This window comes from Grus americana, chromosome 8, assembly GCF_028858705.1.
Source record: "Grus americana isolate bGruAme1 chromosome 8, bGruAme1.mat, whole genome shotgun sequence".
NCBI classification, from domain to species: domain Eukaryota; kingdom Metazoa; phylum Chordata; class Aves; order Gruiformes; family Gruidae; genus Grus; species Grus americana.
The window spans coordinates 1-27704 of NC_072859.1; the positions used below are offsets into that span (position 1 = coordinate 1).

At 49.4% G+C, this 27704-nt stretch overlaps 1 long non-coding RNA gene across 1 annotated transcript; it reads right to left on the reverse strand.

The window, feature by feature from the left end:
• Positions 1 to 11854: 11854 nt before the first annotated feature.
• On the reverse strand, positions 11855 to 20758 carry LOC129209459 (uncharacterized). The gene is made up of 5 exons (XR_008578085.1): positions 20701 to 20758; positions 20032 to 20151; positions 17821 to 17873; positions 17507 to 17736; positions 11855 to 12162 (listed from the first exon to the last, which is right to left on the reverse strand). It is a non-coding gene; the product is annotated as an uncharacterized LOC129209459 (long non-coding RNA).
• Positions 20759 to 27704: the final 6946 nt, after the last annotated feature.

A 27704-nucleotide genomic window follows, 5' to 3' on the forward strand; every position in this document is an offset into this window, starting at 1 on the left:
TGGGCAACACTGGCATGCCAGTGGATTCCAAGTTTTGCTCACTGGAGCAGGGAGTGCCAGGTTCCCACGCACCAAGGTAGAGACCAGGGGCTGAGCACCAGGGGAGGGGGAGTAGTACCGGTGCACGGGGTCAGCATGGGGGTCCCTGGGATCCAGGTGCTTCAGAGACACCCCCCCCCGAATGCACAGAGTGGCTGAATCTGAGGATGAACCCGGTTCTGAAATGAACCAGTGGTCCGATGAATTATCGGCACGGGAACATCTCTCAACCGTACTCGTTTTTCAGTGAAAACATAGTAACTTAGGGAAAGAGTTGGCTGATTTTTGAGCCACCTTTGCTCCTGAAGTGTGGAGTCCATGCAGCTGGTATGATGAACTCACCGAGAACAAGTTCCTCACTGAATCTAGGCGATGCTCTTACCGTAAAGGGAAAGAAATTAGTGCAGTTGTATTAAGAATAAGCTGAGATCTCATCTTGAATACGGTGTGCAAGTTTTGGTAACCTGCTTGCAAGACTGAAGTCCAATAGGAATACACGAGGAGAAGAGCTGTTAGCTGTTAAGGTTGTCGGGGAACAGTGAGCCAATTAATGAAGAGAAGGTAGTCTTGTTTTGTTGCAACATTTAGCTAGTGCAGCCAAGCTGGATTGTGGACCATCGACCACTAGGGATAACAAAGAATGGAAGGAACTGGTAAGAGAGGACCTGAGAGTGTGCAGTGCAAACAAGATGTGAGACACATCTGTTGGCAAGTCGGAAGGCTCATATCTAACGGCTGGTTGGCTTTGGAACAGCTTTTTCACGTTAAAGTGGCACGAAACCAGCTGGTTGCAGTGCGGAACTTGTTCAGAGAAGCACTTCTGCAGTCTCTTGCATGGTTGTCTGGAACAAGGGACTCCTAGAACAGTGTCCCTTATCAGCGGCTCATTAGCTATGGGCTTTATTTCATTAGGTTACAAACTGTAGCTGTCTGTTGCCTGGACTACAGTCACTTTCGTCCTGCAAGCAGTAAACTCGAGATAGCGTAGTGTAATCTTCTAGCAAGCATAACACTTAAGGCCATAGGAGGACTGTCAACCTGTTGTAGGCAGAGTTAATAAATCGCTCAAATAGTGCAGAAAAGCCCCTTGGGCAGTTCCAGTGTACTACTCTCCTTGTAGAAGGAAAAGCTACGAGGTTTCCTGTTTTCCTCAACTTCTTCCATATAAGAGAAGCCAAGGAGAGTGCGAGCTGCTTTACGCGTCTTTATCTCCTCCGTCAGCTTTCCAGAGGGAAGTCAACCAGAGAAGAGCGGGCCTTGCTGAGACACCGGTCTGACACGATGGTATCAACAATTGCCTGATCTGGTTTTGTGAGCAAGAGGAACTTGAAGCCCAGTGCATGCCAGTTTCAAGCAGCAGCTTCTCCCACTTCTTACTGTAGCGTCTGCCAGATCCCCGGGCTGTCTGCTGCAGTGAGGAAATGGATGTTTGAAGATAATACTAATGCTGGGACAGAGGAAAGTTTCAAATGAATTTATTCTTGTCCAGACTGAACCCAGTGTAGAGGGTGTAAGCAGTGGGTGGGGGCTGGTTTTGTGTGTGTGTTTAGGCCTAGCAGTCTCCAGTACAAAGCACACGGGACTGGTGCTTACAACGGGGCGTTATTTCAAAACCATCCTCTCTCTACTACTTGGCGCCAACTTTTTTTACTCTCTGTTTTAACAGATTAGTGAAAAATAGTTGTAAGTTCTTAGAAAAGTGGCTGCTTATTCCTTAAATTCACAGGCAGGTTCCAAGCCTGGCAGGTTCTTCTGTTCTTGAAAAGTTTTGACCCTCGCATTTTGAAATAAATAGCACAGTCATTGCTGCATCTTATTGTCTGGCTAGCCTAAGTTCACTACAAAACTAGGCGTTCTTCCCCAGGCAGAAATGGGCAGGCGGCAGCGTTCCGCATCCAAGTGCTCCATTTCTGAAGCTTAAGCTGGGCACTCTCAAACACGCAGAAATGTCCTTCCACTCATTGCTCTTCGGGTGGCTTCTGAGCTCCTGCTTCACACACACGGCCCTTTGGCAGAGAGTGGGGGACCAGCGGGGCTGGGGCTGCAGCCAGTCCCTGGGTTGGTGGGGTCATTCCTCATCCAAACGCTGCTTCTCATCTCCCTGGGGATTCCCTGACTAGCTCCCTCCTGGCCTCCTTTATTGCCCTGTGGGTTCTCCTGCTGTGGGGGAAATCCGCTCCCCAAGGCACCCGTTTGTAAAAGAGAAAGGAGAAATCTCTTCCCCGCCCCTCTCGCTGTCTTCTCCCAACTAGACGGGCTCGTGATGGCAGGAGCAGTGCTTCTGCAAGGGCATGGTCACGCGCCCAGGGCATGCTCCCCAGCTTGCAGCAGTCTCCCACTGGCTGCTCTGCAGATCAGCTAGAAGTCAAACACGACGCAGGTTTTGCAAATCAAAGAAACGGAGGTATCAACCCCCTCGTTCCCTTGCTTTCCTTCCTCTGCTTTTATTTGATCTTTACAGTGGAGAAACCAAACCAACAGAATCAGTCACCTTCTGCGCAGACTGGGAGGAGTATCTGAGAGAGCAGAGATGGCGCTGCCCACCCAGAGGGACCTCAACAGGGGAGAAAGGGGCTGACGGGAACCTCCCGAACTTCAGCCAAGGGACAGTCAAATGCTGCCCCGGGGGAGGAACAGCCCCAGGCCCCAGGACACGCTGAGGGTGCCCGGCTGTTGGAAAGCAGCTCTGCAGAGAAGGCCCCGGGGTCCTGGTGACACCACGTTAACTTGAGCCGCAAAGGCGCCAAGGTTGTCCTGGGCTGTATGAGGAGAGCATTGCCAGCAGGTCACAGGGAGGGGATCAGCACCCTGAGGCCTCCCCTGGAGGCCTGTTCCAGTGCTGGGGCTCCCCAGGACAAGAGAGACGGGCACAGACGGAGGGAGTCCAGCGAAGGGCCACCAAGATGGGGAAGGGGCTGAGCAGCCTCCAGGAGGAGGGGCAGAGAGAGCTGGACCCGTTCAGCCTGGAGCAGAGAAGGCTCGGGGGATCGTCTCCAGAGATGGAAATATCCAAAGGGAGGGAACAAAGGAGATGGAGCCTGGCTCTTCTCAGTGGTGCCCAGGCTCCGTCCGGCTTCAGGGTGGCCCTCCTTCAGCAAGGGCTTGGACCATATGACCTCCAGATGACCTCCAGAGGTCCCTGCCAACCTCAACCACCACCACCACCACCAGGCACAGCCCAAAAGGGGCCTGAGCAAAGGCAGAGGCCTGAAGCACGCTGCACCGGTGCGGGCTCTGCATCACAAGGTCTGTGTCTGAGGCTGGGGGAGGAGGTTCTGGGTCCCTCCCGGTGCGCCCTGGAGAGCCTGTGATGGGACCAGAGAGTCACAGTCCACCCCATGACGTCACTTGCAGTGGGCACCCATACACGCCAGCGTGGTGTACTGCCAGCGGCACATGAGACGTTGAGTCCTGTGGGCAGCACCCGAGCCGTCGAGAGTAGTCCTGCCAACAGCACACCAGCCATCGTGACCTGCCAGCGCCGAGGAGCCACGGACCCACCAGCGGCACCCATCAAGTCCCGCCAGCAGCAGAGGACAGGACACCAAGTCCCAGCACAGCACTGGAGGCGTCCAGGCGTGAGCCGGGGTGCCGGAGCCGCCAGAAGCTCCCGGTGGGGGACACCTGCCCCATCTGCTTGGGGCCCCTTGAAGACCCTGCTGGCGTGGACCCGTGCTGGCATGCCTTCTGCCACGCCTGCATCCAGCGCTGGGCTGCCATGGCCCTCGCTGCCACCTGCCCGCTCTGCCGGCAGCCCATCGCGGCCATCCCGCCGCCTGAGGGTGGACGACGACCATGCCGGGTGGCCCGCAGTCCCCACGGGCCGGTTCCATCCCTACGCGGGGCCGTGGCGGCGGGGGCGGCAGAGGCAGCAGCGGCAGCGACACCCGGAGGCCCCCGGCGCCGGAGCCTCTCCGCCGAGCGTGGGGAGCGCAGCCCCCCTGTGCCCCCGCCAGCGTGTCCAGAGCCTGTCCTGGAGTGGGACAGCGACGGGCGCAGCCGGCTCCGCTCCCCACCGGAGACCCGCGAAGACGCATCGTGGCTGCGGAGGGTCCGGGAGGAAGAGCCGGGCTCAGGGGACCACGCGCACCACCTCCCCTGCTCCGCCCCTGAGTGGGGCTGCTGGGCCCCCCGGGGTCCCTCTCAAATAAAGTCACCAGTGTTGCAGAGAGAGGGGCCACGCCTTGTTTCTACAACACCGCTTTGCTCATCCCCGAGGGATGCATCCTGGAAGGGGAAGGAGAAAGGGAGAAAGGGAAAGGGAAAGTCCCTGGGGACTCTTCCAAGCAGATCCCCAGAGGGGACCAGTGTCTGCTCTCCTGAAGGCCAGGGCGAGGAAAAGAGGTTGAGATGGAGGTTTGGGGGAGAGCACTCCTCTCCTCTCCTCTCCTCTCCTCTCCTCTCCACTCCTCTCCTCTCCTCTCCTCTCCTCTCCTCTCCTCTCCTCTCCGCAACCCCCTGTGTGCTGGGATCCCACGGGAGGCTCTCTGGGCGGGGGAGGCAGCCCCAGCACAGCCATCACTGCCTGTGCTGCCTGCAGGAGAAGCGGCCCCAGCCGGGATGTTTCCTCGTGTTCAGGAGTCTCTTCTTCAGGAAATCTGGAGCCCTCCTCGCTCCTCTCCAGCTGGGGAGCACTCCGGGGCAATCCCAAGAGCTGTGCAGTGGGCAGCGTGCCCCAAAGGGGTGCAACAGCCTGGGTGTCCACCCCGCTCCAACCCAGCCTGCAGGGCGGATGGCTGGGGGGCTCCGGCGTTGGGGGGGTTGTCATGCTGCCCACACCTGCCTGCTGCCTGGCAGACCTGCTGCCCAGTGAAGCAGACCCAAATGTTTTGGGTGAGAGTTTTGGCGGCTGATGCCATTGGAGCTCCTGCCTGGCATCAATCCTCGGTATTTGGAGTCAGAAGAGGTGAAATTTGAACCTACAGGTCTTCTTCGGTGACCTTCAGGAGCTCTGGGCTGCGGGTGGCGACTGGCTCTCTTGTTCTGACCCAGTGACTGGTCCCATTGCTCACAGGAAGTGGAACAGCTTGAACAGGTGAATCTGCCATTTCCCTTCTTCTGGGGGTTACGGGAGCTGTTTCGGAGGTGAGGGAGACACAAAGTCATGGTCTGGAGTCAAATTGGATAGAGCAGAGATGGACAGTAATTCATCTGACCTCAGTTGTGTGTCTGTAATGTGGTTGTAATCGTCTGCGCCTGCCCAAGTGGACTAAGGTCCTGTTTTGTTTTAAAGGAGATATAATGAAGAAAATCAGGGAATCTAGTGCGCGGTCTTTCTGACCAACTATATAAGCATTTACTGTAGGATGAGATGAACAGGACCTTGAACTCACTGGTTACACTGACTAACTCTCCATTGCCTACAGATGGGACCAAGGTTGGCTCAGACAAGGGTGTCTGCATTAGAGACATCCATGTTTAGTCAGACGAATCGCACTCCAGTCTCTTGTGTTCCTCATCAGGTCTCTGAACAACTCTGCTGTTAGCCCTTCTTGAGGCCAAGCGCAGTCTCCATCTCCTGTATTTATCTCTCATTTTGGTTTTTTTTGTTTGGTTTAGTTTTGTTTAACAGAAAGAAAAGTCAGTCTTAGACATTCAGTTGCGGAAGAAAGTTTGTGTTTGAAGATCACACTTGGATCCTCAGGTGGGTCTAATTAGATGCCTTTTCCTCTTCTGTTCACCCCTGATAAGCTTAGGCACTCTCCGTTTGTCCTGTTTCGGAGGACCGCTGCCCAAGGCACCTAGCATTGCAGAGGGAGATTCTGTATCTCATTTTGCACCGTGAATTTTGTGAGTCAGGAGAGCGAAGTATTATTAGGACATAAGCTGATTAAATTGCACTGAAGTGAAAAAGGTGCTCTATAACTTTTGAGAGACAACATTGGGTATGATCAGAATTTGGGTATTTTGAGCAAAAGATGCTTAAAAAGTTAGGGAAAAGTGATTAGCATAGCGCTGGGGTTTTTTTTAGTTTGGATTTTTTTATATTTTAGATTTAAAGTTTTAAGGTAAACAAATTTAGTGGAATTGATGTGGGAAACATGTTCAAATAGCCAAGTATTTCTTTCAAAGGAGAATAAGCAAAGTAGCAGCTACAAAGAGTCTTTCGGCTTTCAAGCGTTTTGTATTTTTGAACCCAAATCTATAAGCTCCTGTTAAATGAAAGTGGCCTACAAAAACAATCTTTTCATTCTGTGTCACAAATTTTATGATCCACCCCTGTCTAAAAAATGATTGTTGGTATTGCTTAGTAGAGACGTAGGCAAGTAGTGGCTGGCCTCTCAGGAGATGTATCTCCTTTTGTTCAGAAGACTCTCGGGCTGCAGCAAGCGGCCAGGCGTCACAGCGCAAATGGAGGATCCCAAAAAGAAGTCAGCAAGTTACAAAGGAGGAATGGGCAAGTAAAAGGCGAAAGCCTGAATCCCATCTGTCCTAAATAATGACCTGCTCAGCTCTGGGCTGGTGGCACAGCCCACCTGCAGTGCAGGGTCTCGGGCACAAGTCTTCTGCAGTTCGGTAGTTCTCTCCTTCCTCACAAAGGAAAAAAAAAAAAAAAAGAAAAAGAAATAACAGGCGATACACGTTACTTAGTTCAGTAAATGGAAAAGAAACTTAGATTTAGATCTGTTTGCCTCTTCTGGAGGATGGCCTTGAGCACAAAGGAGAAGAGTGCCCTAATAGCAGGCTGCTGGGCAGGTAGAGGGGAGGCAGGGAGTCTGCTCCCAGGGAAGCTGTTCCGCTTGGTCTAATTCAGGAACTGGTTTATTGGGGGTTTGAAGGCGAGTTCCCAGCACACACACCATAACTGCTCTCTCTCTCTCTGGCCCGTGCATTGTCCTGATACTGCTCCAGGCTTACAGAAAATGGGGAGCCCACCGTTAAAGGGAGATTCTCACCTTGGGATGCCTGCAGCCTTGAGCTTAGCCTTGCGCTTGGTCCATGAGAGCGCCACGGCTCTAACTGCAAATCTGAGTGAGCGAGGGATGCGGAGATGGCACTTTTGCAGGGAGCGCCTGGGCTGCTGGACAGGGTGAGACCCATGCCAGCCAAGTCACCTTTTAGCTCCAAGTGATTTGTCATGAAATAACATGCATGGCAGCCAGAATCCTGTGGTGTTACTGCTATGTGCTTTTCTTTACAGGTTTCCAGCTGTGTTCCTCCTCCCCGGGAGAAACAGCGTTGCCAGTACTTCTTTCTATCGTAGAATACACAAAATGCATTCCCTTCATAAACAGTGCCCTGTAATCCTGTTGTTATCATTATTGTTGACTTTTTTTGGAATTCCTCCAGGTTATGAATGCCTTTCTGATGAGAATCCTGGGATTTGAAGGGGTTTCTGAGCAACGTTTCCTCAAGAATCAACAGATTGTTTCCTTTTCTGTTTTCCTTTACATCCCCTGTTTCCTCATCTCTGACATCTTATGATGTTCAAAGTGGAGCTATGCAAATAACTGATTTGAGGGTTTGCTGCAGAGGGGTCCGAGGCGAGAGTCTCATGTATAGTAGTAGTAAATCAAGTGAGTAGTAAGCCAAAGGCCAGGGGCTGGAACCAAACCCACAGTCAGCTATGGGCTCGACACTGTGAATTGAGTACGTTTCCCCCTGGGAGACTTTGCCCTTGACAGGGGTCGTTTCTAAGGGCGTTATCTGAAGAAAAGCCCGAAATGCTAAAGCAGACTTCAACGTTTCTTTGCCGCTTCTTTTTCTTATGTTTGTCAGTGCACATGAGCAGCGTGGGTTTTTTCCTTGTTTGCTTGTGGTGTACAAAAACAATCTTGCTAGAAGAAGCCCATGTTAAAAGGAAAAGAAGCAGCATTAGTGTTTCTGGGAAATGCTGTTAAGGAGTGCAACTGGAGATGTAGCTGTGAGTTAAAGGTTTGAAGAGCAATGAAGCCAAATCCGAACACGTCTAATCCTAAGACGGGTTGCTAAGAGTTGCCGAATGGTAAGGATGGTTGCTGGAAGTCTCGTCCTCTTTAAGGCTGTGAAGACGTGCTCCGACGAGGCCTTTTCCCAGCCCAGGGTGCTCAGGGGTGCAAGACATGCACGTCGCCATCAGCTCTGCCAAGTTTAAGAGAGGTTGTGCACCTGATGGTTCCCCGGTGGGGATGATGGTAGCTGCAGCTGCATCCCCCCCTCGCGGAAAAGACAGCAAAAATGGGGTTCGTGGTAAGTCTGCAGCCGCCGACGGGGGTGTCTGTGCCTGGGACGGTGCCCGGAAATTCTCAGGTGAGAGATGCTCCCCCCTGACCAGCTGTGTAAAGGGTGTTGGAAAGTTATTTCCATCCCCTCGGATAAAGTCATCGTACGCTATTGTGGCTCTGCAGTGTGAGACCTGGCTCTGGCTTGGGGCATTTGCCATTTGAGTGACAGACTGGGAAAAAACCCACCCTAAAGTTAGGATGCTTTCCAGATGATGAGACTTTCTTAGTACATCTACCTACTACTGGCCTTAGCAAAATGAGAGCAGTTGTCCTTATATGTGCCAGAGCTTGGGAAATAAAGCTGTGATCCGTAGAAAGTCAGTACTCCGATAGATGGCTTAACAGCCGAGAAGCACTTGAGCACCATGCGGGATTATTGGATTATTTTAAGCCCATTGTAACTGCCTTGCTATGCTTCTGTGTCCCATGACAACCTGCCTCTGTCTGTACATATACACATGTACATAGACCCTGTTAGCCTATACACATTTGTAGGTATAGTCACATAAGTGTAGATCATCTCAGAAACCTAAAGAGAAGCAGCTTTCCTCCCAGCGCGTCATGTTTTCATATGGTTTAAAGCAACAGAAATCTACAGTTACAGCTGTGTGCTCCTAATCACTGTGCTCCTGAAGGAGCCACGTGAGCAGCCTCCTTCACGTATTGATGGCTGTGAGAAAGCAAACAGGTTGTCACAACAAACATTCCCAACCACGTCCTAAAACGGCTTCTGTAGCATGAGGGTTTTTTGTTCCAGTGTTCTTCTGCTCTTGTTGAAGTGCCAGTTCTGAAGAACTGTTGAAAATCTGGAACAAACCCACCACTTGTCCTCAGGGATGTTTGAAAATTCACGGAACGCCCAAAATTCAGACAGGACAGACAAAGGAAGGATGCTTGTGATTCATTGTTATTTTGAAAACTGTTATTTTGAGTTATAATTTCCATCGTGTTTTTACTCTCCCCTTTTCCTTTCCAGGGAGCAAAGCTGATTTTAGCTCTTCCAGCAGCATGGCCACTATTTCAGCACCTGAAGTCCATATGTCTGCTGCTGGGAGCAAAAGATCCCTTTTTTCTCGCAAGTAAGCAAAGCAATGTTTCCTGAATGGTGCAAGCCTTGCTAGTGCAGACACACCACTCCGTAAGGCCTTGCAGCTAAGACATACAATATCAGTATTGTGAGTTTTCAAACAATTTGGGTAACACTGTGCTCTCAGGCAGCACTTTTACACTGACGAGAACTGTAATGCAAGATAGGGGAAAAAAAAGCACCTTGTGCTCTGCCCACGCAATCCCCACTGGTTAAAGTTTTTGGAGTAGGTGGAAAGAGTTCCCGTTGGCAGGACTGGTTTCCTGTCCTTTGTGGAAGAGCTGGCAGGCAGACTGGGACCAGCAGTGGGACACCTGTATGCTTAAGTCACACAGACACCTCTGAGGTCACAGTGTGCCCCAGTGTAGAGAGATCTGCAGAACGATGCTTAATGAGCAGCTTCCTATCTGTGTGGGGAGACTGTTAGAAAAGTAAACATTTCTTAAGTGCTCTCTAGGTTAAGTCTAACAAGTGAAGGTACTGCCTGGGGGGAAAAAAACAATACTAAGTATTATATGAAGCCCTAAAATCACCTGACTTGCAGTAAGGTTATATCTATCGATTCGTATATTATTGTGCATTTAAATCTAACTTTATATTGGAGCATACGGAGCGAGGTAATTGGACAGAAGTCCTCTGTAATAATGCTCCTTCAAATGCATTGTTGTGTTACGGACAGTCTGTGCAAATTCTGCCTCACACAAGAGTTGATGCTGCACTGCACCAACTGGAACGAGATGTCTCCTTTGCAATATGTTCTCTTTTCACTCTTTGACTTAACTCGCTATGAAACATTGCCATGTTGTCACAAACCACAGTCCTGCACTTCATTGTAAAATAGTTGTAAAATCATCCAAACCGCAGCGGTGTGGTGAAGGTTTGCAGCAGCCACCCAACCATCTCTTCCTCATGAACTGTTCCATTTTCAGAGATGGGAGGAAAGCAAGTCAGACAAATTTCGAGAAGAGATTTTGCTTCATAATTCTGCGGTATTTAAATTTTTATGTTCAAGGCTTCTCTTTTGCTGGCTGGATTTGACTTTTTCTGTATTTTTTTTGAACCCAGCCCTTTCATTCCAGTTTAGAAGAACAACTTCCATGAGAGGATGAAGGTAGCAGCGCAGTAGTGCAGGAAGGCAAACCAAGTGAGCGAGCAAGGAACGCGCCTCGAGAAGCTGTCCTCAGAGCGCCCCAGCCCTTTGGCAGCTGCCGGGCAGCGCAGATGCCAATTGCTTTCAAGCACACAGGTGACAGATCATTTAATAAAGAGTGGGAAAGGAAAGGTAGACAGGTATGAGGGAAACTGGAAGGAAGAAAGATGAGGTTGTGCTTTTGTCTATTTTAATACCATTCCTGCCTGTTCGCAGCGGGGTTCCAGCTGTATCTAAGCAAATGAATAGCTGACAACGGCAGCTGAAGCGCCCAGTATGCCAAAGGCAGAAGAAAACAGTGGCTCAAAGAAAACCTATGTTCACTGCACGCTGTGATCCCTCAGGCTGCTTGCTGAGGAGAACAAAGGCAGTCTTACAGCAAACCTCCACGCATGGGCATCTTTCTTAATAAAGAGTGGGAAAGGAAAAAAAATACGCTTTTAGCTGGTTTGGTTCCCCTCCAGCCATGGCCCTTATGGTGGCAATAATGGATCCTTATCTGACAGGTCCAGAGCCAGCCCACCTGCTTCCTGCGAAAAGGACCCTTTGTCACCACTGTGCAAAAAACAGCTGCGTCCTGCTGCCACCCGTCAGAATTACGGGGCTGCTTCAGCCAGCAGCAGCAGCAACTCGGGCTCATGCAAAGGAAGCAACAGCAGCCCGGTGATGAGGCGAGTCTTTACTCCAGCATCCCGGTGTTCAGCGCACTGGCTTACCTTCTCTGCACTGTAATGTGGCGTCAGCTGCCTGGGCTGCCGAGCAGGTCATCTTGCTCCTCAGCATAGGTGTGATTCCGCCCGTTGGTGGCTCGACAGTCAGCACGGTGCTCCATCCCGTGTAAAAGCACTGTTGTTTCAGCACTGTCAAATTCAAGGTTACTTTTAGTCAAAGCCCTCTGTAGTTGGTTTTCACTCCAAGGCAGGCTCCGTCATGTGGTCTCATGACATCAGTTCTCATGTGGATTTCCCGGTTCTTTCCTAGAAGGGAAAATATTAGACACTTGGGTGAAAATTCACCCTGCTCAGCCTTAGGCACCTCCCTGTGCAGTTTTCTGTACAGGAAAGAGAAAAGATACCTGCCAGAGCATGCGACACATATTGCAGAGAAGAAATTGCCACTGCGCTGCTGCTCTTTCCCTCTCTCTCTGCTGCTCTTTCCCTCTCTCTCCTTCTGTCTCAGGCAACTCAACAGCCCAGCATGTCAGATAGACACCTAAAGCTAGGTACAATGAATCTAGGTTTCAGGGTGCGCAGCTTCATAACTCACCTGTGGAGGTGAACTCGGTCCGTACATGACCTCACCTGGCCGTGTCTACAGCCCGGCTGCCTGCTCTTGGGCACACCACCTGTTTGGGTGAGGGGATGGCGAGGTATTTTAAAGTTAAGAGTCTCATTTGATGTAATGGCACTGAAATCAAGTACGATTAATAGTAAATTTTGCACTGTAGCCACAAATTGGCCGTTTTCTCAAGTGCTTTGATTTGCCAGAGGGAGTCACTTGTGCAGACACTGAGGGGCCCCAAATGGGTCAAGCTTTGTATCAGTCTATGAAATGCTTTGCCAGGACTGAAGAACTGTAGGAGTGATGTGATGGTTTGGTTTTTTTCCTTTTCAGACGATCAGGGAGAAACATTTCTTGTGGTGCCAATCACAGCAGAAAGTCCATAGCAGTATTTGACGGCTCTGCAGCAGAAAGAAGTTACAGTACAGCATTTGAAAACAAAGCTGAAGGAATCTGAGAGCAAACGTAAAGAAAGGTGTATTTGCCTTCAGGAATCCGAGTTAGAAAGATGCATTCAGGAGCATTTAGGGGTGGGGATCCTGAATCGTTGTACTCATTTCTTGACCACCTCAAGTTTTCTTTAAGAAATTTAAATGTGATCAGTCTGATTTGGTTGCTTTCAGGTATTTCAGTTTCATAGCGTGCTCGGTGAATACGTACCGTGCAGTTTAGTTATGAATATGGCTGTCTCTTTTCCCTTTTTTGAACTTTCCCAATAGAATATTTTTCAAGGATAATTTTTTTACCGGTCTGATTTAGCATTGAGACCTTTTATACATGAAACAGTTTCTACGCGCAAGCATGCGTTCCTTTAGTCTCCTGTTGTACCTCACTCGGTGAAATATGACTAGAAATGCCCCCCTTTTCCCCTAATGAAAGCAAAGCTCTTACACAAACCAGTGTGCCTGCTTGTGTTTTGGTTGCTTAGATAGTGAGTGTTTCACAATAGCCCTTTGCATGGACGCTAAGCCAAGAAGGAACGATGCGCGTTACGCAGCAGCAGACAGGTGTCGTCTCTTTTCCTGAAGCTGCACTCTCAGAGCTGGCTCTCCAGCACCACAACTGAAGCGGGCACAAAGGGCTGCTGGCAGGCGTGGAGGAGGCAGCCAGGCAGCTGTTTCTCGTTTTCTCCAGGGCAAGGCAGCAGAGATGGTAAAAAGTTATTGTGTGTTCTGGCAGAGTCCATCGTTTTCCTCTTCACTATTTGATTTGCACTATAAGTTGGTTTGAAAACATGTTCCTTCTTTCCTTTGAATATTATCGTTTTAGAATCATATTGTATTAAAACCCTGACAGTCATTCGAGCCCTTGACAGTCCTATGTATAAATGCATAGTGGGTTAAATTATTGTTTCTTTAATGAATAAACAATAAGTTACACAAATAAACAGCTGTTGCTGGACCTCACCTTCCCTTAGCACCCCTTTCACAGTACCACAAGGACCAGGGATCTGCGTGCGTCTAGCCACGTAACAGATACTCACTCTATCATGTTTCACAGAGCCTGGTGCCAAAATTGCAATTACCCAGCGAGTTCTCCCAGAAGCTAAGTGTCAGGACTGAAAGCCATTGCTGGCCGTCCCCTTCCCTGGGCAGCCCATTCAAAGTCCCACCAAGACCGAGTGGCTTTCCATTCCTGGACGGCTAAGTCTCCACTCGCTCTCGGTAACACTTGCCCAGCACCCAGCTCCAAAGTTGAAAACGTCCAGCGACTGCTCCCACTCAGAAGGTGCCAGGACAGAAAGGTGTTACTGACCCTCGCCTTCCCTTGGCACCCTTTTCACAGTCCCACAAGGACAAGGCCCCACGCTTGTCTAACCATGTCGCAGTTATTCACTCTATCACGCTTCACAGAGCCCAGCTCCAAAATTGAATTTTCCAGCAAGTTCTCCCACAGGGTAACTGCCTGAAGTGAAAGCTGTTGAAGGTCCTCACCTTCCCTTCGTTCCCTGTCACAGTTACACCAACACTGGGGCTCTCGGCATGGTTAGACCTGTAAAGGATACACCATTCACTCCTAGTCTTCACCAAGCTCAGCTCCAAAACTGAAATAATACTGCAAGTTGTCTCAAAGGGTAAGCGCCAGGACTGAAAGCTGCTGATGGCCCGCACCTTCCCTCCATACCCTTTCACAGTACCACAAGGAGCACGGCTCTGAGCTTGTGCAGCCATGTAACAGATTCACTATCACATGTTTCACAGTGCCCAGGTCCAAAATTGAAATAATCCAGAGACTTCTCCCAAAGGGTAAGTGCAGGACTGTAAGCAGCTGAGTGCCCTCACTATGCCATGGCACCCTTTCACAGTCACACCAACGCTGGGGCTCTCCGCATGGTTAGACATGTAAGGGATACAACATTCACTTGCACTCTTCACAGGGCCCAGCTCCAAAATTGGAATTATTCAGCAACTTCTCCCAAAGGGTAAGTGCCAGGAATGAAAGCTGTTGACTAGGGCTCCATGCAATCTGAACTTCCGCTCCCTCCCTGCCGAGTCCATCCAGGACTTCCCTTTCAATAAATCCAATCCCAGAATATTCGTAGGAAGCACTCCCAATACCATAGTGGTCTCGGTGGGGGTGGAGTCTCCTGGCAGCCAGCACTTTACTCGGGCTGTAGGTTGGGGTTTGGAATATCCGAACACATCGGTAACCCATATCTGTTTTGTATCAGGGACAATCCCACTCCAGCCTGCGGTATCAGCATTAAAGCAGACATTTGGGCCCCTGTGTCTACCAGAAAAGTGGCCGGAGTCTTAACGAGACCAAGGGGAAAGGTTATGAGTAGGTCCCGCTGCTCGTTTTCAGTGAACCTTCTAAAATATACCCACTGGTCGTCCCCCGGCTCACTCACTGGGGACAGCGCAAGAAGTTTCCTGACTTTGGAGGGCTGGTGGGCCCCCCCATGGGAGCTGTGGGAGCAGCTGATCTCTGAGGTACAGAGACCTCTGAGGTATGTAGACCTTCCTTCCACAATCGATTTCTTGAGGGCCCCCCCCACAAGGGTCCCATCTCAGGGGCAGAGCATTTTCTCCTCCGTCTTGGTCCTAAGGACCTCTTCTTGTGCCTTCCCCTTCTTCCCAACGTACCCCACACACCAGCCATAACTGATCAATTCCCGTGCAATTTCCCCCCCAGGTAAGACCCGGTCTGCCCTGAGGTCCCATGGCTACAGTGGCTCTTAGTCGGTCTTGGATTTGCACAGCATCAATCTTCAGTGAATCAGGTAACCCTCTAATCAAGGGAGTCATCCTATCCGGATTGGCAAACAACAGCATCGGGGAAGGTTGGCGGGGAGCTAGGCGCCTGTCATGCATTAGTTGGAGGCAAGCCGCCATCTGTACACTCTCTGTAAGCTGGCTTACTCCAGGGGTGGGGATGGCAATAGGATCTCCTCTCTCCAATGGGTCTAACCCTCTGGCCCAATATGCCACCCTCTGGGTCAGGGACCAAGGTTCCCGCTCGTCATCTACGGTCAAAAATACACCGGGACCCCAATATCCCTGAGCCTCTTCCTCTGAAAGCCTTATTCTGTCTCTGCCTGTCAGGGAGACCCTCCACACATATTCAGTCTCAGTTTCCTTAGCCTGCCTACTATATTTTTTTCCTGTAGTTTTGCCAATTCAGTAACAGTATAAGGTATCTCCTTAGTGGTAACGGCGGGTTCTGCATCTTCGTCATCATATACGACTTCAGTTTTAATAAGTGGCCGGAGCTTGGGTGTAGGGTCAGGTTCTGTCACCGTCCTCAGCTCCTCCCATGGGTAGTGAGGGGCAACCTTCCTCGCAATGGGGGTTGGCTTCTTTTGATAAGCTAGAAAATCCTGGTTCACTGTCAAGGTCCCCAGGGAGCTGCAACTTCAGCTCTCTTTCCCTCACAAAAGCATCTCACAGGCTTCAAGTTTTCTGTGAGTCTTTTCTCATCCGCTAACACTTTTCCAGCTAGTTGCCGTTTCACCTGTTCCATTTCCAATTCTGCCTGTAGTTTTCTAACCAGTTCCTGAAGGGACTCATTTGCCTCCCGCTCACCTTGTGTGACAATGCATTTGTCCTTCTGGGCAGCTATCAACGCAGCTCCCAAGACACCACAAACCACAGCCTTTCCCTTTCCAGGCTTAAACTTGTTTCCTTTTGCCAAGTCTCTTATCTGTTCCGCTACAGTTGTTGGGGACTGCCAGTGTCCGTCTGCCCAGCTATGCCCTTTCGGGGTCGGGCAAGCTTTATAGCTCTTTAACAAATCCAACAGTGGGGAGCAGTCAAGATCAGGCTTATCCCGGCTTGCTGTGACCTACTGTCGGAGATTTCAGCTTCAACCAATTATCAGTTCTCCTTTCTTCAGCACTCTGGCTGATATCCCCTTTAGGGAACCTCTTTACCGCTTCTCACAGAGAATCCTGTCCATGATGCCAATTTAATGTCCCATCCCACTCAGTGGATGAGGGTGAGGTTAACTTTTTAATTCTCTGCGCAGTAATCAGGAGTAACAAGAATTACTCTAGAGGTTCAAACAAATCACAAATTTACTTAGAACTTAGCAGAACTACGAAAGATAGTGGCTTGGCAAAAGTTATAACAATACTTAGAACTTAGCAGAACTACAAAAGGTAATTGCTTAGCAAAACTTGTGATGATATTACCCTAATGTGCTGAAAATGAAGTTAGAGACAGAGTGATAGACAGGAAAAGAAAGAGAGAGAGAAAGAGAGAGAGAGAGAGAAAAGATATCACCACCCTTGGATCCAGCGATGTTCTCTGCTTGTAGTTGTAGTCCTCAGGTGGTGGGTGCACACCGAAAACTTGTTTCCCCTTTTTATAACCCAAAATGCTCTGCACAGGCAGGGGTCTGTCATCACTGAGCAGGCACAGCATGTGCTCAGGAATGTTCCAGAAATAAGTTGGTGGGTTCTGGGTGTCTTGGGGGTCTCACTGACCCCCACTTCAGGGTTGACTGAGTGATGGCCTTTCACAGGCACGCATGCACAGGACACAGATGGTCTTTTGTCTACGTGTTTCAGGAATAGGGGAAGGGGCTCACAAGACGTTATCCCGCCTCTGCAGGTTCTGTCCTTGGCCGAGACGGATGTCTGCCACATTCCCCCGTTATCAGTTTATCCCTGCTTGGGTCAAGATGGATGTCTGCGACATTCACTTGTTATCAGAGCCTTACACAATGCAATACAACACAAAGCACTACAAAACAAGATGGTCTCAGATGGCAGTCAAAACCAATACAGACTGCAGCAATGCAATACAACACCAGAACAATGGATGTGTGAGAAACCAGGCTTTAAGACCCAAGCCCCTAAGGATGAAACATGCTATGGAATCTCTGTGGAAGATGATCTTCCAAGAGCAGAGCTGTCAGTCTGGCCCAGACCATCTCTGCAAAGGCAACCCTGTGGAAACATCTGTGATGCAAAACACGCTTTAAGCTCTGATCACGAGATAAGCGCTTGATGGGCTTTATTCTGAAGTGGCCAGGCGTTACAGACCCTATGGATGCTTGCCGAGGTGTGTGCCAAGTGCAGAGAGCCCGTGGGGCAGAACGTAGAGACTTGCCATAAGGCACCATATACAAGAAAGAGTACAGATAACACAAGTGACAGACACAGACAGAGGCCAGAACGTTCACATCCAGGACCCCTATCTGCCCCTAGACTTCAGACAGACTAAGTATCCCTCTCTGCAACCCTGACGTTAAACCCCCCGCTGGCCCCACCCCGCCCACCGCTTTTGCCCCTTGAACTACCTTTCAGAGGGCAGGGTCCAGAATCCATCCTCATCGGGAACACGTCACCTAACCGGGAGGCTCCCCTATCCACCGCATTCCTCTTCATCGCTGGTCACCGACACGTCAGCTGGCGTCGACCTCCGCCGCGATGATGCCCTCCTCGGAAACATCTTCCTCTCTCCTGCCCCTTTACCTCGGCCGCTCAGAGTCAGATTCTTCGGTTTGCCGTGCCGAGGCCTGACCCCCACCTGTTAAACGACCGGGTATGATTTTAGCTATGTCGATAATATGACACCTCAGAAAAATGCTACTTCAGCACGTCAGTCACTCACCTTGCTTAAGTCCATTCTGGTGTGGATATCCTGCTTCGCACATTGATTTGCACCTAGAAGATAAAGTTACTGTCAAAACTGAGATGATGGATGCGCAAGAAGCCTGTCTTCAAGACCTAAGAATGTAAGGATGCAGGGAAGAAGGGCCAGTCCCTGAAAATGGATTGCTGGAGTGCAGAGCTGCTGACGCAGCCTGGAATTATGCTGCAAAAGGGGACTGACTGGAAACTTCCAAGACACAAGACCGATCCATGCTGTAACGTTGCTATGCGAGAAGAGAAGCACCTGAGTGGCACAATGCCAATGAGTATGGGCATTCGAGACCCTAGGGGTGGCACCCAAGAAGTGTGCGGTGCTCCTTGAGCGCAAAGAGGACACTGAGACCCAAGGAAGGTCTAAGACACAGAAGACAAGCTACACAACACAAACACAGGCTGGAACTGCCCTGCCCGGCACACTCTAGCACCATGCTGACAAGTAACCCGCTCCCTTCGACTGCTCAAAGGGGACTACTCCCGGACAGCCCTCTCCCCTACACTAACTTTAAACGCCTCACTCCCCACAGCTCCCAACCTTGTCCCCTCCTCCTCTCAGCCCCTCCCCAGCCCTGGTCCCTCAACTTAGCTTTCAGAGTGCCAGGGATCGGAATCCATCCTCAACAAAAAAAACCCACCCCACACATTGGCTAACTAGGAGGTTCGGCAGGAGGTTCCTCTCTCACCCTTTGGCACACGACTCGTCCCTCTGCATCTGCAAAAACCAGCATTGAACAAATCACCCAGATGCAGAGCAACAGCTTAACAATTCCAAAGGTCTTGTTTCCATTTAGGAATATCACCTAGAGTCCAACAACAGCCTGCCATTAAGAAAAATCAAAACAACATTAAACTCTAAGCATACAAGCCTTAACACCTTTGAGATTCAATCTGTTCAACCAGCACTCCAGCAGCCTCTCCCAGAGAGTTCCCGTCATCCCTTCGGCATCCTCACCTGCTACTGAGGGCTAGTTGCTCTGAGGTGGACTGTAAGGTTTGTAACTGAACACTCTAGGTACAGCAACATGAGCCGTAGGCTCTTATTGTTATTCTTTCCCTGACTAAAAATTGCTATGCCCCTGGCAGAGCCACCTCCAACCCAGGCACGTGTGCAGACTGGCACTGCACACAAGACGAATGATTTGACCCAGAGGCACAGAAAGACTCTTGGGCAAGAGGAATCACTCCAAAGCGAAGATGCCTTTAGGTGAGAAGTCCTAGGGGGCTGAGAGGAAGAATCTACAGCTGCCCCAGAAGTCAAGCACCACAGCCCGTGACAAAAAAAGATACATCTGCAACTCTGACAATGAATGCATGAGAAGCCAGGCTCTAGGACCTAAGACCAAGAGGATGCAAGGAAGAAGTAGTCCCAGAAAAGGTCTCCATGAAAACAGACTGCTTGACAGCAGATATGCTAACACATCCTGGATCACTGCTGTGAGAGAACACCTTCCATAGACTTCTGAGACTCCAGACATGCAAGACAGATCTGTGCATTGAGCATCTAACACAAGAAAGGAAGCACTCAGCTGGCATTATGCTGATGCATTGAGGCGCATGAGACCCTCAGCATGGCTACCAATGTGCCCGCCTAGCACAAAAAAACCAACAGGAACATCAAGACCTGAGTAAGATGTGGTATAGTACAGAGAAAACAAGTGACAAACTACCTCCTTACCTACAAAGCCCATTAGGGAACTACAGAAGTAGTCAGCCTATGGAAAAAACACAGTAATTGTGACATGGTGACTCAAAGATCTTTTAGATCACCTTAAGACTACAGAAACTGGTGCTAAAAACACAACAGATCAACAAGAATAACAGAACGTAACTGCCGCAACTGATACTAGAGCAAACTTCATTGCACGCTTAAGGACAAAGGTAAAATTGGAATACAGAAAAAGCTCACGGGCCTGGGACTGCGATAAAAGAAAGATCCCTGGCTGGAGATTGTTAGGAGCACAAATAATACATATCCTCTTCTCCAAGAAACTCCAGGGAAGACAGTGACACAAACCTGTGCTGCAAATAAGTGCCTAGCCGATGTCTCTAACAATGACTGTGACATCTAGATGGACAGCAAAGCTATGAATACAAAATTAAGTCAGGAATGAAGAAAGTAAAAGGCACAGAGAAGCAGAGACCTCAGAGTTCACGAGGGTATATTTTAACGTACCTCATGCTTTACCAGACGAGACTCTTCTGACGTTCAGGCCTGCACACTGTGATGCAGAGGGCCAGGTGGTTTACACTGCCTCTCTCATGACTGTTGTACCTCCCATCAGCTATGGAGAAACTGAAACGGAACAGACCTCATCAACAACCCAATCCAACTGCAAAACAAACCTGAGAACGGCTGATGAACCCTCCTCCCTTTCCCAGCCATCCCGCAGTCCCAAAACTTTAGAAACTCCTCTTCTCCTGAACTCTCAGGGAAGGAATCCCACTCCTTCCTGACAGCTCCTTCCCTGTATTTGCACCCCTGAACCCCCTGAGTCAGCCGCTCTTCTGAGCTGTGCCCTGCATTCTGCAGGCAACTCCCATCTTCCCTGCAAACTCTGGGCTCTGCTACAGGCCCACAAAATAAGCAAAGTCCTGACACTTACGATCTATGAAGAGCCTGCCGGAAGCTGCAAAGCTTCCAGTAACAACACGGTACTCCATGGGTGATTGGGAAAAGCAATGAGCTGTCCTGTACCCTGAAAGATGCTATGCCTTACATCCTTACTGCTTTCTTGAGAAATGCTAAAACTCCATGCACAGATGCATACAAGATGCTCACCCTGACCTCTAATAAATAATCTCACCATCAGGCCTATTAAGGGAGGTAATACCAGCAGCTTACACAGTATACAGAAAAACTGGTGAAAAAACAAGGTTCCATCTTCAATAAAGTCAGGAACTCCAGTCAAACACAATGCACCTAGAAGAATAAAAAAAAAAAGCATACTATTAAATCATCTTGCAAACACCTGAACACTCAATACAAAATTATTGACCTGGGCGGAAAAAAAACCCAAACCCCAAAGAAACCACCAAACGAAAAACTCACACACAATACAACCCAACAAAAAAAAAAGCTGCATACAAGTGTACTTTCTACACTGTATGCTGGTTAATCTTGATTAGTCCTGAAGCCCTTACTTCAGACACCTCTGCTTCCATAAATGTCAAAACACATTTGCCCAGAGAGCTGAGCCAGCTCAAAAGCTGCCATTGACTGACGGAACAGCAGAGCACTGACACCAGAAGCGCACAGCAGCAGAATGAGCTCCCTGGTGAGGGGCCTCATCATATACCCGGGCCCCGTCCACCGCCCTTCCCACGATCCCCTGGGAAAGGAGCTGGGCCAACCGCCGGAAGGCAGAAAGGTGGCCAGAGGAGCTGTAAAGAAAATAAAATGTTACTGGTAGCCATTGTTCTTAGGGGAAAAGGTGGCATTTTATATGTTTTGTTTGAATCGTTTTGGTATGGTTTCTTCTGGTGTGTTCTACCTGTGATATCATTTGGAAAGCGTGCAACTCATCTAAAGATATCATTGTCTTCATTTGTGGGCTGGTAATGGACTTTTTGGTATCAAATGACTGATGCCTCAACAGACCTTTCTGATAGCAAACCAGTTCCCAATCAGCAAGCTTATGTACTTTTTTAGATCAGGTAATAACAAAAACCAAATGTGTTCAGGATATATTTACTTTACAGTCATTACATTTTTCTTCTTGTCAAGTATTTTTCCTTCTATGCTAGGAAAAGATTACTATTTGTATAATTCAGTTCTGTCAAACCTGAAATTCTCCATGTCATTTATTATGCATTTCATTGCTTGGCCTTAAACTGCTGCACCTGTGTACATTGCTATATAACTGTTCTCTGTATCTGGCTATATTAAGAAAGAGGAGAAATTGAGGCCACAGATGGTGTAAGGATGAGTTATTGCTCTGAAAAGGACAGTGATTGTAGGAAGACCTACATATTCAGTTCTAATATTCAGTTTGTAGTTTTGGTTAATGTCCTGGGTTCAGCTAGGATAGAGTTAATTTTCACCAGAAGCTGGGATTGGCCTCAGCCAGGACAGGTGACCCAAACTAGCCAAAGGGGGTATTCCATACCATATGATGTCATGCTCAGCATAAAAGGGACCTAGTCGGGGAGGGGCGGGGCAGCTCCAGGACGCGTGGCTCGGGGACAGTCCGGCTTTGGCACTATCAGTATTCATAACAAATTGCCTGCACGTCAGGCTGTGTCGCAACCTGTCTTAGCTTAGGATCTAAGCAAGCCTTTTCCTTCATCCACAATTAGAAATTCTTCTGCAGCCGAGTTTACTTCAAATGCATCTACGATGTCAGTTGCTACTAACGTTTCCAAACAGGAAGTTCCTGATGAAATTTTTGTTGAGACGCCAGTGAATGGAAATCCTAAATTCACCTCTGATAATGCAGTCCCTCATGCTACAGAATCTTCAGGAAAACCTGAGGAGCTGAAGGACTTGTTTGAAAGGAATTACAACATAATACCTTGCAATGTACTTTTGATTGGAAAGGTAGCTCATACATTGCAGAATTCCCATTCTTCCTGTCAGAATGCTGAAGAAGAAAGATCACAGTGTGAGCTGCCAAAAAATGATTCACTAAATGGTGCGATTAGTTTAGATAATGAATCTAAAGAAAATGGACTGAAACGTGATGATTCCGCTTGCCAAGTCCAACCTGTTAAACCTTCTGATATTTTTCTTTTCTACAACAAATGAACTTCTTGAAACAGTAAGCTATGTTTGTTCCATCTAGAATTTCTCACCTACGATGTATTCGGTATTCAGGAGCATTATAATGTGAAATACCAAGAAAACACACACCGCAAATTTCATCATAACAGTTTGTGCTATTACCCCATGATAACTTGCAGAGCTGAGCTGACATATGAGCACATGTCAACTTAAGAGAAGTTCAGCTGAGATAATACGTCATAAGCTTCATAAAGTATATTGGGGGGGGGTGAGCGGGGTGATGTGTAAAATGAGGATAGAGCATAGAACTCAAAATGATCCTGTTTAACACCTAATGCAGAAATTTTGCAAACAGTAGTTTTCGACTAAAGATGGTATTTTGTCTGTCTCTCAACTTCTGTGCTTTAACTGTAGATGCCTATAGCTTTGATGCCAGTTCCTGAAAAAATAATCTTAGAATCTCTCACATACAGCCAGCTGAACAGCTTGACAGAGGACATAAGCTAAAATGAGCATACTCCGAGTAAAACAAGATTTCATACAAGTTTATCATTGTTTTACCTGCTGCCATGAATGAAAGGTGTTTGACACAGTTCTGATTTAGTCAATTCAGAATTTCTTAATAGCATGAGGCAGTGCTTAATGACTGACTGATTTTAAAGATTTACAAGTAATTCAGGAATATATGTTATGATAAAACCAGCAACTTCATTACAGATTTGAAGATGACAAGATTCACACTAACTTACTATAAGGTATCTAAATCAAAGTGTATAGATCGGTAGATAGATGAACATAAAACCTAAGACAAACAGATATTTGGGCCCAGTGATATATGCCACCCACACTCGTAAAGGCAAATGTATGTATTTAGACATGTATATAAGCAGAGAGGTGGATGAAGGAAGCTAGCTTATAGTGAGGATTTCCCTCTTCGAGTTTAGAGTAAATACTCACAATGCATCAGCATTCCTCAGCAGGTGACAGCTGGGACTCGAGAAGGCTGGAAGCTAGCTTATAGTTAAAATTTCCCTCTTTGAGTTTAGACTAAATACAACGTATTGGCATTCCTGAACAGGCCATAGTTGAGACTCAAGAACACTGGCTCTGCCCTGGCAGATGATTCGCACAAAGTTTGCGCCTGAGAGGTGTCTCAGCTTAGGTGGGATACTGGTCACAGTGTGCTGCGATCGAGGAGAGCTCCAAAGGGTCTCACTTAGAAGCGCTATTTACAGGGTCTGAGAAAATTGACTTTTGTCAGGTACTTTTCACCTCGGCCCAGCTCAGATGACGACATATTCTGGTACCTTCCACCAGTTGCGCAGACTCAGAACTTTTCTGATACCCCCCCTTTTGGGCCACAGCTCAGGCACAGGTGCACAGGTTGTCAGGATTGTCACTACTGTTCCCAAGTAATGAGGGAACAAGCATGTTACAGTTCGAGCACAGATTTACCAGATTGTTACCGTTACCAAGGAAGCAAGAACCGGGCACATTAAGGGGGTGCCTTAACGCTCTGGTCTGCTGCTCAGGTATGCGGCCTAGAAAAGGCGGGGAGAGATTGCGCCAAGTACCAAGCAGCTCAAGGGAGCGGGGGTTGCACCACCACACCTGCCTACTAATACTATTTAATAGAAAGATTTCAATCAGTACAGAGAATTCCACACTGTACATCAAGTGTTGCACCGAGCGTATATTATTCTGATATTAAATACTGGCAGATGCCTCTTGGAAAACTTTCAACTTTTCAGAGAACATTTTGTGCATTTTTTTCCATTGTCTGGAATACTTTTTCTATTCCTCTTCCCCTTTTTTCCACCCTAGGATAAGCGAATGTAAATTCCCACCTTCTGCTCTGCCATTTGGCAGAGAGGGAAATCCATGTGTTTACTTTTTTGTAGTTGGGAGGAGAGCAAATATAGTGGGTTTGGCTATCGATGTCATGTAGAGCAGCAAGTGGAGGGAGACAGATGTGTTGGGTATGCTTTTTTTAATGCAATACTTGCAGAAGCAAGAGGAAGAAAAAATCCCTCTTCTCTGGGAGCTGAGGAAGTTGGAAACAATAGGTTTCTAAAGGGAATGTCTTTCAGAGTTTTCCAGTAGCCACCAAGTTTTTTACTAAAGGGGATTTTACTCCTAACATTCATCTTTTAGATGGACTTTCTCAAGTGAAAAACGTGGGTTTATTTTGTGCAGTGCCCCTGGACCTCAGAAATCTTCTGAGAATGATGCTCTAATGGAAACTGTAGTGATGGAAGCACAGTTTGCCTGTGAAGAATTGAGGAAGGTTCCTTCCAACTTTAGCTGTGAGGCTGGGAAACTTTTTACTCAGTCGGATTCTGAAACTACTCCTACCAAAGAAGCAGCTGCTGAAAGTATTATAACAAAAGCCGATAATACGCATCCCAATATCATTGGTCAGCACAAGGTCAGGAAAAATCCTTGGACACTGAAGGTTAATTCCTTGGGCAGTGTGAGTCTGAAGACAGTACAGATAAAGACAAACCAAGAAGATCAAAAGAACCTGAACTGATTTCAAAAGAAATTACTTTGTACATCAAAGGATCTCCTGAGAGCAAAGAGAAATTAGGACAAGCTTCCTCTATAAAGTCTGCCATTGAATGTATTTTTAAAAAACTTGCATCTCTAGATGTTACAGATGAATGCCAAGATACAAAGGACATTTCTAACACCTATGTAGAGGTACCACCTATTAATGACTCTTCTGTTACGAAGCTGGATAAAGTTTTGGAGAGCGCATTTGCTAGAGAAAATGAGGGACTGAGTTTTGGGGGGTTCGGGGGGCGTCCGGGGGTGTCTCAGAGAGAGACTATTTCCCAGCCCAATTGAGGCACCCCAAATGTGCCTTTACACGGGATTCTTATACGTTTCAATTGTTCAGGTACAAGGCGACTTGACTAATGCACCCACACTACCAATTACCAATCATAGTCCCCAACATGGCCAATGTCCCTGACGTTTCTGACAGCACCACCTTCTGCAACTCCAACTTCTTGGAGTACAAGGCAGAAGGCAATTGTCCCAAGGACCGAGTGGCAGCAGCGATGCTGGGGGACACCAATCCCTGCTGGCAGGGGGGTGGCAACACCTCCCTTGCTGGACCCCAAGAGGAAGTAGGCAAGGGTAGAGGCGGTCCTCCTCACCTAGCTGCCAGAGATTCCTGGGGAGCCTTCTCAGGAGACACTCCTATGGAGACTTCAAAGGAGAGCCCTAGAGAGAGCCCGCTGAAGGGTTGCCCAGAGGGCAAGTCTCAGAAGGGTCCCCCAGGGAGTCCTCCAGAGAGTCCCTGGAAGGATTTCCTGAAAGGTCCTCCGGAGAGTCCCCTGCTGAGCCCTCCAGATCCCACTGCTGAGTCCTCTGGCCAGCCCCCTCACTGCCCCCCAGTGTCATCTGCCCTGCCTGGTAGAGGAGGCTCTGTGGAAGCAGCCCCAGGTGGTTTTGACCTGCTTGCCGCTGCCACCAGGCGTTGCCTTATGGCGAGTGGTGCCCAGATCAGGCAAGGCAGGCGGCAAGCGGGCCAAGTGCCCCACGCCAGCTTGCACCCCCAGGGCTCAAGAGACCTCCCGGTGGGACAGCTTGCCACCCAAGAAGAAGATAGTGGTGTGCTGGGGGGCAAAACACTCAAAAACCCTGGGGGAGGGGAAGCTAGAAAGGCATGGCAGCAGGTGGAAGTGGACAGCAGGCGGGCAGCAGCAGGCAACATGCAGGCGGCAGCAAGCGCAGGGTATCTGAGGACACCAATGTGCCCACCTTCGTGCTCGAGCACCCCAGATGCCCTGGGGATGCTGGGCGGGGGCAAAGCACCTCGCGCCCACTGCCCGCCTGCCAACCCCACCCCCTGCTGATTGAGAAGGCATGGAGCATGGATCCCCACAACATGCAACCCCAGGACAGGCTGCTGCACAAAAAAGTCCTGGCCAAAATGCTGTGGGGCCTGGCGATGCCCCACACCGACCTGAGGGCGCGCTTGTTGAATGCCATCAAGAGTTTCCACCCACTGGCCCAAAGAGGGAAGGCGGTGGGCCTGGTATGCAAACCACCTGACCTGCACCCCAGGGTCCCCAATCCCCTACCAGGGGCCCTGAGACCAAGTGCAAGGCTGGCTGCCTCCAAGCCCCCGGCTGATGGCAGGGAGACAGCACCGGCATCGAGCAACAAGGCACACACCGACACTGCTGCCAAACCCAAGCAGCTGAGTTGGCTGTGCCTGTCACCCATGGGGTGCCAAACCCCACAGGACAGGCTGCCACAGCAGCTGTTCATGCTGCCGCAGCTGCCACACCCTCCCACTGCCTCTGGGCTATCGCCTAGGCCCTGGGTGGGTGGGGGGGATCATGGCTGTGCCCACCCTGCTGGACGAGCAGGAGTAGTCAGTGCCATCACACCTGAGCAGCAGCCTGAGTGGGAGCACATGAAGAAGCTAGCACAGGAGGAGCGGCAGCGGGTGGCCCTGCAGATGTCACTGGACCAGCTACAGCTTTTTGTGCAGAGGGAGAATGACATGGAGATAGCCAACAAGCACAGCTACCCATAACCCGCCACTCCAGCACCGTCCCTCACAGCACCTACGTGCAGAGGACATCTGCAGGCAGTGCTCCAACCCCGGCCCTCTCCCAGATCCCTCTTCCTTGCTTCATTCATTAAAAGAGTTGGGTCTTCGCTTTGCAGCCCCTCTCTGCCTGTAGTCATTTGTGCAGTGGGGGGGTGGGGGGGCAGGGCGTTAACACAGCCCCTGCCCACCCTGTGATTGGCTAGGCTGGGCTGGGGATGGACACTGAGAGCAATGGGCAGGTGGGCCATCACTCTGGGTTGCGGGCGCCCATGGGTGAAACCCCGCTGATGAGCATCAACACCAGGAGGATGGAGGCCTCCATCACTGCCCCAGTGCCGGAATCACTGCGCCGGTACCAGCGTCATCGCTGACCCAGCACCAGCATCACTGCTGGTGAGCTGGGTCTGTCCCTGGGAAGGAGCCGCGGCCACCCTGGGGGCCAGGCAGGGACTGGCTGAGGGCAGAAAACTGAGCTCACGCCAGGGCAGCGGGCGGGCATCAATGGACGGCACCTGCATGCCAACATCCCGGAGCCGGCACTACACTGGCTGCC